The sequence below is a fragment of the Aedes albopictus genome, chromosome 3 (assembly GCF_035046485.1).
Source record: "Aedes albopictus strain Foshan chromosome 3, AalbF5, whole genome shotgun sequence".
Taxonomy (NCBI): Eukaryota; Metazoa; Arthropoda; class Insecta; order Diptera; family Culicidae; genus Aedes; species Aedes albopictus.
Genome location: NC_085138.1, coordinates 26,034,663 through 26,045,278, shown reverse-complemented (window position 1 = coordinate 26,045,278; position 10,616 = coordinate 26,034,663). Strand labels below are relative to the sequence as shown.

Here is a 10,616-nt window from a genome sequence, read left to right as displayed (position 1 = left end):
GAAATTTATCTTTGATATAGAGCTATCTTTAGCATATGGACTGGACCAAGGACTGGACACTGAAACGACTTCTAATATAGGTTCGTTTCTGAGTGAACTACCATATATTTCGACATTGAAGCTTGTTATGTATGTCATGCTTTAGTCAAACGGGTGCCTCAAATATTGCAATAATACTTAAGCACGCTGTAATTTTAGAAATGGGCCTTTTCATTTGACGTCTTAAATCAGCTGATTTTTCGGGCCTTTGACAGTTCTCCTATGAAAATGACAGTTTAGCGTTTGCGCCTTTGTTCGGCGGTTGTAAACAGTGGCATACACGGACCTGTCAGCTGAAAAGGCCTATGTACCTTCTAACCCACTTCATGCAACTGCATTAGTGGTCTAATAACACTTAGCGCGCTCGGCATAGTTCCATCATGCCGCTCAAAGTGTTGCCACAAATAATGCTTAGTTTGCAAAACCCAGTTATCTGGCTGGTGGGGCATGGGAGCCAAAGCTTCAACTGTTAATGCAATTAGAGACTACAGTAGACGTTCAGTCGGTGCAAACGGTTTAACTGCAAGTACGGTAAGTGCAACAAATTTGCAGTCATCACACCGCCAAATGTCAGAATGGTGCGCCATGTTAGCCCAAATTAACAGTCGGATGAAGTAAAAAAGTGTGTGATAAAGAGAGTGGGGTAAAACTATAGATAGTAGAGTAAACATAGATCCGCGGAGACCGCTGACTAAAATGTTTCAAGCGTGTAAGTAGTAATTTTCAAAAGTGCGACGATTGAATATGACGTCATGCGCTCCATTGATGTTGTACAAATCGTTACGTCATGCTCGTTTGGATACAGATTTTGACAGTTCGTTTGGATACAACGGATTCATCTTAGCGGATCTATGTTTACTCTACTATCTATAGGTAAAACGAGCTGAATACACTGATTTCTAGCATCGTGCGGCGAATGACACCCTCCTTATCAGAAACTGTAGAGATTTCACAGTTTGTGTCGAAAATTCATTCGAATCCATCCACTCCGAGCAGTGATATTGAATTTATTCGCGTTTTATACCTATTTTCCCCCACTGTGCGCTGTTTGAGCCGCACCTACTTGGTGAACAGGCACTCGGGACGCACTTCCTAAATCTAGCTGAAGTCAGAAGGAAACAGTGCCGAGACTGCACTACTAGCTAAGCGCACAACTCGTAGCTGGCGGTCTTTGTCATGGAGAAGTTTCGATTGGGTTCGGAATGCCAAAACGATTTCCAGATATATTTATGTCCGCAAATCATGTTTATTCAAATCACCTGCTAATTCATCAATCAATCAAAATCATTTACCGGCAAGGGATTCCAACACTTTTGGATCTATCGGTGGCATTGGCGCTGAAATAGTTTGGCAATAAAATATTCCACTACCATGGCTGAACGCACGAAATCTATCAATTTACTTACCGTCTCTCTTTTCAGCAATTTCGTCTTGTCGTTTGTCGATCATTTTCTCCATCAGGTATTCAACGTTCTCCTCGTCAACTTCGGCCGCATCGGTAATATGGATCACAGCCAGCAAAGCAACGAATAATACAAAAATCCTGAAATTCATTTCCCCGGTCCAAGGTTATCTGGCTCCAGTGTAAAGGAAAACCAACGGCAAATTTCTACCGATTGCGCAAACTACGGGGTATTTTAAAGGGACTTCTCTCTTAGAATGCAGAAACAAGGAATGCAAGCGGAAAATTGTGTTTTAAATTTATTCTAATCCCATGACCATTCCATTACAAACTTGACTTTTAAGGAAGTTTAGTTTTGTTGAAGGGAAAAATGAATTGGAGTATCACGTATCACTAAGTAATCGATGAACCGGTCTGTCGCATTGCGATCCTTCGACCATGAAGAATTTGGGATGTATATCATATCAAAGTTGGCTACACACAAATCAGAGTACTTCTGATTAGTCAAAACTTCATCAATATCAGCTCTTTTGGTCGGGGCCCGTGGCGATCACTTCATAAGTGGATGGTCAAGGGTTAGATCCCAGCCCCGGCACTAATCTTTCGTCAGCTACTCTTCCTCCCGAGAGTGGCTGCCACTGACCCTATTCTGAGCCAATAGCTGTAACGGACCCGGCAACTAAAAAGTTAGGAACAATGCATTGTGATCATTATGACCCGCAAATCAAACTCTTATAGAATGATGGATTCATTTTACAGATTCAAGTGACCCATGTCTTATTTGAAAGATAATTTTGTTAAGAATAAGCAACTTCGATTCAGTTGCTCAGACGGCTGAAACGCTCATGAAACGCTAAGATGAGTGCTACGATGCCCGTGAAAAACACGTCTGGACAGTTGCTGACCGACCCGGCTGACCAGATGAAACGCTGGTTTGAGCACTTTGGAAACCTTTTTTAAGTGTCGGCCACGCCATCAACACCTCAGTATGATCCGCCAAGGGTTCGACGTATTACTCGTGTCAACACCCGGAGCTCCATCAGTGCAAGAGATAGAAACAGCCATCCGTAGCATGAAATCGAACAGGGCCCCAGAGGTCGATCGCATATCAGCAGAGATGCTCAAAGTTGACCCCGTAGTATCCACACAACTGCTGCATCAATTGTTCTGCAACATATGGGAAACTGCGACATTTCCGGCTGACTGGATGTAAGGCGTGTTAGTAAAGGTACCCAAAAAGGGTGACCTGACTGTATGCGATAATTGGCAGGGCATCATGTTACTGTGTATCGTTCTCAAAGTCCTCTGCAAAGTGATCCTTAACCGGATGCAGGAGAAGATTAACGCAACTCTCCGACGACAGCAAGCAGGATTCCGTGCCGGACGATCATGTGTGGACCATATTGTCACGCTCTGAATCATTCTGGAGCAAATCAGTGAATTTCAAGAGTCTCTCTACCTGGTGTTCATTGATTACGAAAAAGCTTTTGACCGTCTCAATCATGGAAACGTGTGAGAAGCCCTCTGGCGCAAGGGTGTCTCTGAGAAAATCATCGGCCTCATTGAAGCACAGTACAGTGCATTTTCGTACAGAGTACTGCACAACAGTGGTTTGTCCGATCCCATCCGGGTCGTTGCTGGAGTGAGGGAAGGAGGTATCCTATCACCGCTACTGTTCCTCATCGTAACCGACTAGATCCTAGTAGGAGCGATTGATCGTGAACCAAATCGTGGGTTGCTGTGGCAACCCATTACCATGGAGCACCTAAATGACTTCGAACTGGCTGATGACGTTGCTCTCCTAGCCCAAGGGCGATCTAGTATGAAGAGCAAGCTCAATGATCTTGCCAATCGCTCCTCAGCGGCAGGTCTTACCATCAACTTCAACAAGACCAAATCTTAGGATATAAACACGGTCAACACTTCCAGCTTTACGGTAGCTGGGCAAGCAGTAGAGAATGTTGAAACCTTCCAATATCTTGATATCCAAATGGCGGTCAATGGCGGCACCAAGATCGACATAGGTGCACGGATCAAGAAGGCGAGGGCTGCTTTTGTGAGTTTATGAAATGTATGGAAAAACAACCAGATTAGTCGTCTATATTAACCTTAATTTCCGAGAAAGTGAATAGGTTTGTCATCATTTCAGAAGAAACAATCATCATCAGGTCTTAACATTTTATTCAAATTTTTCGTAAGTTCAGGTAAAGAAGAATTTGATTAATTACCAGTCGTTGATCATGGGCATGGATCGGTGACACACATTGGTGGAATCATGGCTGCAAAGTTTGAATATGAAGTCAGCGTTTCCATTATCGTGATTGTATACCGAAGCCAAATCAAAATCTACTTACCCTCTCGCTTGTTCTGATTATTCTGGTATTGCCTCTTGAATTCCTGTTTCTCCACGTTCTCAGCATCCGCATCAACCGCATGGGTGTAATGGGCCATAGCCAGCAATGCTGCAACGAGGAGGATGAAAAGCTTGAAGTTCATTTTCACGTCGATATGTTTAGGTACGATAACAGCAAAACCAAAATTCAACTGATGCCTTTTGCTCCGATAGTGGGGCCTTTTAAGGGGACTCGAGAATGATAACAAGTAATGCAAGTGGAAAATTATGTTTATGTGTTTCCCTAATTTGATTATTTTTCTATTATCGGCTTCTGCATGCTACCAATAATAACCTTCAATTGTTTGTACAGTAGACGTTCGATAACTGCAACATGTTTACGTTTCATTTAGCGAACAAAATTCAATAACTGCAACGTCAGATAGACGTCAACAACCCATCAATTGACCTTAAATGAACGCAAAATTCATTCGACTGCTCATTTGGGCTAACTTGGCGCTCCGTTTTGATGGATAGGGGTACGATAACTGCAAATTTGTTGCACTTACCGGACTTGCAGTTAAAAAGCATTACAGTTAAACCGTTTGCAGCGACCGAACGTCTACTGTATACACTCCCGTGCAAAAGTTTGGGGTCACCCCCTCAAAAACATGGAAATGTTTTTCGGTCATATCTCAGTCATCTTTCATTTAATCCACTCGTTCTTAGACTCTATCGAAAGATAAAGAGTTAGATTTGATTCGTAGGTACTTTTCACAAATTTCATATGAAATTTTTAGTATAAAAAGTTAACCTAAACTTACATGTTTTTCCTAAATCTGTACGAAAAATTGTTTTCCGTGTAATTCAAAATTGGGTCGACCAAATTTTAAAATTAAAGTTGCATTAGAACCCTATTTCTATCCTCTTTGAGAGCCATTCATTAGATTTTAGCGGAAAAAATCATATTGTCTATCCGGTTGGAATCAGGACAGACATTCAATCAAAAATTGCCATTTCCTTGGACCACAAGTGTCGCATCTGTTTCGCATCTAGTGCGCTGTGTTGCTGACAACAACGGGAAGGATGCGCACTACTTTTAACATGATTAAAAAACGTCGCGAGTTGGGTCGCGTCGCGACTTGATTGTGCGAAGTCCGGTTTGGTGGCGGCCCGACAATAACATAATTTAAATGATCGAGTTAGGTTTACGAGTCACCGTGCAAAAGTTTGGGGTCACCTTCCAAATGAAGTCTGAGTCGGATTTTTATTCAAATCGTTATTGTTTTTGGTGCAACTCCAGTTCCTTCTTTAATATTTGAATGGCAAGGACACAGTAATGGTTATGAAATGTTCATAAACTAAGTTCTAGACTAAGTTAAGGTAGAAAATAGGGTATAAAATCCATACTAAATCAGCTAAGTTCGTTATATAAAGTGCGAAAGAGGATAGAAGTGAGATAAAAATGACTAATTCGTGAATTCTACCCTATATAACTGTAAGTATTAAACCACAAATATACCATTACCCCAAAATCCATAACAACGAATGTCATTTCTCCGAATGTACATTCGAGATTTTGGGTTTTGGTGCAAAGCAAAGGGATATTTTTGATAAAAATGCCTTTTAAAATAAAATATGTAACATTCCTGAAACTTTTGGATTTCAGGGTAATGGTATGTTTGTGGTTATAACACTTACAGTTATATAGGGTAGAATTCACGAATTAGTCATTTTAATCTCACTTCCATCCTTTTTCGCACTTTATATAACGAACTTAACTGATTTAGTATGGATTTTATATACTATTTTCTACCTTAACTTTGTCTAGAACTTAGTTTATGAACATTTCATAACCATTTCTGTGTCTCGCCATTCAAATATCAAAGAAAGAATTGGAGTTGCACAAAAAAATGACGATTTGAATAAAAATCCGACTCAGACTTCATTTGGAAGGTGACCCCAAACTTTTGCACGGTGACTTGTAAACCTAACTCGATCATTTAAATTATGTTATGCGTTTTTTTGCTAAATCTAATGAATGGCTCTCAAAGAGGATAGAAATAGGGTTCTAATGCAACTTTAATTTTAAAATTTGGTCGACCCAATTTTGAATTACACGGAGAATAATTTTTCGTACAGATTTAGGAAAAACATGTAAGTTTAGGTTAACTTTTTATACTAAAAATTTCATATGAAATTTGTGAAAAGTACCTACGAATCAAATCTAACTCTTTATCTTCCGATAGAGCCTAAGAACGAGTGGATTAAATGAAAGATGACTGAGATGTGACCGAAAAACATTTCCATGTTTTTGAGGGGGTGACCCCAAACTTTTGCACGGGAGTGTATGGGCCCAAATAGCAACAGCTGAAAGAGTATTCAGCATGACCATGCTGAGGGTGACAGGTGGGGTTCTCGGTCGGTCCCGGAACTTTTCGTAAAGGGAATATTTTTGACTTCCTTGGGCATACAGTATATTTGTGGCTGCCATACGATATACACATGCAAAATGGTCATTGGCAGTGGAGGATCTCAGTTAATAAATGTGATGGAACACTTGGCTGAGAAACACATTTCTTTGTGATATTTTCGAAAAGATATTTAGAAACTTTTTCGACAATTCCTTCGGAACTCCATTAGCAATTCGACTACGGATATTCCTTCGGCAAAGAAATGGTAATTTCTGCAGATGTTTAATTGGAATTTGTTCAACAATTTCTTTGTAAATTTGAAATGCAATTTTCTTGATTTTTTTTGGTAATTCCATTGTGAATTCATGTGGAAATTCCTGTATTAAGAAATCCTTCTGTAATGCCTTTGAGAATTTCTTCGGCGTTTTTTTTTTTTATTTTTGCTGTCATTCCTTTGAATTTTTTATATAATTTATTCATTCGGCAATTTCTTTTGAAATTTCTTCAATATCCTAATTATCCTAATTATCAGAAATTCCTACGGAATATTTTTAATATTTTTTCGATGATTCTTTTTTTTTCGAACATTTTATTGGCAATTTCTTTAGCAATTTTACTAGAAAATCTATTCGCCATCTACTTAGCAATTATGACAGGCATTCCTTCCACAATTCTTTCGACATATTCCTTGGGAATTTCTTCGGCCATTCCTCTGAACATTTATAAGACAATTACTTTCGAAACTCAGAAATTCTCAATTGGCATTGTTTTTAATCGAATTTCAGAAGAAATTTACAAAGGTATTTCGATTTCTTTAATAATTTTCGAAGGAATCTATAAAAAGAATTGCCAAATCAATTTCCAAGGCAATGCTTACCGAAACTGTCTAACAACTTATAAGAATTATTAAAGGATTTTTCAAAAAGAGTTCCCGAAAAAGATTCCAATGTCGAGTAACTTTCAATATAAATTTTCGCATGAATTAAAGGAAAAATCTTAAGACTTTCCAAATAGGCTGAAGTAATTTCAAAGCGATAACCAAAAGATTTACTCGAGTTTGAAAGTTATTATCAAATGGCCTTTCAAAGACAAGACCAAAGTAATTCCTAAAGGAATTGCCGAAGGGCACCTTAAAGGAGTTACTGAAGAAATTTTTAAAACTACAGTAGACGTTCGATAACTGCAACATGTTTACGTTTCAGTTAGCGAACAAAATTCGGTAACTGCAACGTCAGATAGCAGTCAACATCCCATCAATTGTCGTTAAATGAACGAAAAATTCATTCGATTGCTCATTTGGGCTAACTTGGCGCACCGTTTTGACGGATAGCGGTGCGATAACTGCAAATTTCTTGCACTTACCGGACTTTCAGTTAAAAAGCATTGCAGTTAAACCGTTTGCACCGACCGAACGTCTACTGTATTTCCAAAGAATTGCCCTAGGAATTCTAAAAAAAATTGCCGGCAATATTTTGAAAGAAATATTTGGGATGTTTCTTTCAAAATTTCCTTATAGATACAGTAGACGTTCGATAACTGCAACATGTTTACGTTTCACTTAGCGAACGAAATTCGGTAACTGCAACGACTGACAAATGTCAACAAGTTGTCAAACGACAAAAAATAACCGTGAACGTGATCCGACTGTTCATTTGGGCTAACATGGCGCACCATTTTGACGTTTGGCGGTGCGATAACTGCAAATTTATTGCACTTAGCGGACTTGCAGTTAAAAAGCATTGCAGTTAAACCGTTTGCACTGACCGAACGTCTACTGTAGTTGCTTCAGATATTTTAAAATAAGACTGTCGATAAAATTCCTAAATTTGCAAAGGAATTGCCAAAGGCGTTTAAAATTTTCAAAAGTAATACTGTAGAATTTACTAAGAAATTGTTTAAATAATTCTTAGGAATTACAAAATAAACTCCCAGAAATGGAACCAGTTGATCTTTTTGACATGGATATTATTGCTAGAATATTTAGAACGGTGGCAGAATTGTAAACCCGCCTGAACGCGATGCAGCAAAATTCGGACTGATGGTGAATGCGGCTAAAACAAAGTATATGCTGAAGCATTTCTGATGCTGGAAGGTGGAAGCCTTTGCAGTAATATCACGATGGACGGGGATGGCAGAATAATTCGTCTACACTAAAACCTCCATTTAGGTAATGACTCGGGACTGCCTAAATAGATTTTTTACCTAAATGGATTCATTACCTAAATGGATTCAGTTTATTACCTAAATGGAGTACAAGGTTGCAACGAAGTTTAACTAGGGAGAGCGACTCGAATAGGAGATTTAAGATGGTCATGAGGAGTTTCAGAGAACTTTCCAAGGAGTTTTCCGGAAGGGAGGGGTTTCAGGGGCGTTTGCGGGGGTTTTGGAGGGTCTCAGGTGAAAATTGTCATGCTAATGACTAGCTGGGCACGGAACACAAAAAAACCTGCAAAATTCCGCCAGACTGAAAAATTGTTGAATGTCGGGTCAAAGTCGGGTCAATTTTTATCGTATGTTGGGCCACTGTTGGACCAACATCGAACAACTGTTGGGTCTATGTTGGGTTTGGTGGCCAAAATAAAAACAAGTGAATGATAGGTTAATGTCGGGTATGACGTCATCAATCTTAAGTACTCGCGAGTAACTGTTCTGAACACAACCAAATTCTATTTAGGTAACGTTACCTAAATGGAGGGACCTAAATAGATTTTACCTAAATGGATCCTACCTAAATGGAGGTTTGAGTGTACCTGGCTTATCTAAGAATCATTAAAAAAAATTAACACTACAAGCCGATTATTTTTATTATTAAAGATTATCACAATTCACTATCGAGTAGGGCATGGATCGGTGACACACATAGGCGGTATTGGAGCTGCAAAGTCAAAAAAAAATATCATAATTCCAAATGTTCAACCACTGAAGAACTCGAAACAATACACCTACCCTCCCCCTTAGGAGCGCTCTCATTTTCCGCCTTGCTAAACATTTTCATCCAGGCTCCCTTCGCCATCGCGATGATTGCATCCATCATGCCCCTTTCTTCTGGTTTTTCCGGCTCGGTCGCAGTCGTGAAATGGACCAAAGCCAACAATGTGACGGTGAAAAGTGCGAATAGTTTGGAATTCATTTCTGAGTTTGATACTTTTTTTACGACAGACTTGTAACAAGACCAACTGAAGACTAAAATCGATTTTGCTGTGAGCATATGCTTAATACAGGGAGTTTTCTCAAATGATTGCAATGGGTAAACCCGAACAATTTTGTGTTATTTTTCTTCCTGACCTATTTAGACTCACTTCCATTTATCAGCGCCCGTACGCTATTTCCTACGTTGTTGAATAAACAAAACGGCTAATTTGGAAACAGCACATTAACCATGGTAACTCATGCTCCTAGTATTTTATCATAGTTCTAACTTTTCAGAAACAATGCCGTTTCTAGAATATGTATATTCTATCTTCTATATGACTTGTATTTTATATTTTATTTTATGTTTCTTTCGTATTTTTCATTGCACTAGATGACTAGTTCTAGTTCTATATTTGTTTTCTACTTTTTTGTATTCATGTTTTCTATTGTTTCCTCATTGGTTTAAACTAACCATTCTGAGCATTTAGTCTTGTAGTATAAAGTCTTCAACATAGTTACACAGTCTTCTGATCTTCTAGTTTTCTAGTACAGAGTAAGGTAGGGCAAAAGTTCGACCTTAGTTGAAATTTTTTTTTTTTTCAAAATAATCGAAGCAGATAAAAAAATGAATACCGTGTGGTGAATTTATCACCCATGAGCTAAAGTTTTGCTGAACAAAGTTACGCCAAATGTCTTTTCAATTTTTAGTTACAACACTTTTTGAATGTAGGCGTCTTATTCGAACTCTTGCCCCACCACTGGGGCAAACGTTCGAATCTAGTGTTTGTGGAATTTTGCTAACCGTAGCACACTTTTTAGACACTTTGGTAATGGGAATACCTGAAACCTTTTAGTTTTTGATGTTCGAACTGCAATACACTTTAAACTTTGGTCTAGATTTTACCCAAATCAAGGTAAAATTTACTACACTAAAAATTAGTAGTTTTTCGCCAAATTAAGATAAAACAACTTTTTTTTTCTGAGCCTACCAAATAAACAAGTAAAAAAACATTTTTTTTTAACTTTGATCGAATTTTCTCACTAATTTTATCGTTTTTTATATACATTGAGATTGAGATGTACATTTTGCATAATTTCAGGTTTTTACCTAAAGTTGCCATATGACTCGAACTTTTGCCCCACTATGTGTAAAATACGGTTTCCAAATCTTTTTTGCAAAAAGTTATACATTCTTTAGCATCTTCAAAATATGCCTAGTTACGCCCCAAAATAAAAGACTAAAATTGATTTCATTACAATTCCAATCCATGTGTTGGAAGGACCATCGTATATTGCA

The 10,616-nt window shown here is 38.5% G+C and overlaps 2 long non-coding RNA genes across 2 annotated transcripts; both read right to left on the bottom strand.

The window, feature by feature from the left end:
* Positions 1–3,605: 3,605 nt before the first annotated feature.
* Positions 3,606–3,977, bottom strand: LOC115263956 (uncharacterized). Its single transcript, XR_003895916.2, has 2 exons — positions 3,796–3,977; positions 3,606–3,720 (listed from the first exon to the last, which is right to left on the bottom strand). It is a non-coding gene; the product is annotated as an uncharacterized LOC115263956 (long non-coding RNA).
* Positions 3,978–8,966: 4,989 nt separating this feature from the next.
* LOC134289837 (uncharacterized) lies at positions 8,967–9,447 on the bottom strand. The gene is made up of 2 exons (XR_009998699.1): positions 9,134–9,447; positions 8,967–9,062 (listed from the first exon to the last, which is right to left on the bottom strand). It is a non-coding gene; the product is annotated as an uncharacterized LOC134289837 (long non-coding RNA).
* Positions 9,448–10,616: the final 1,169 nt, after the last annotated feature.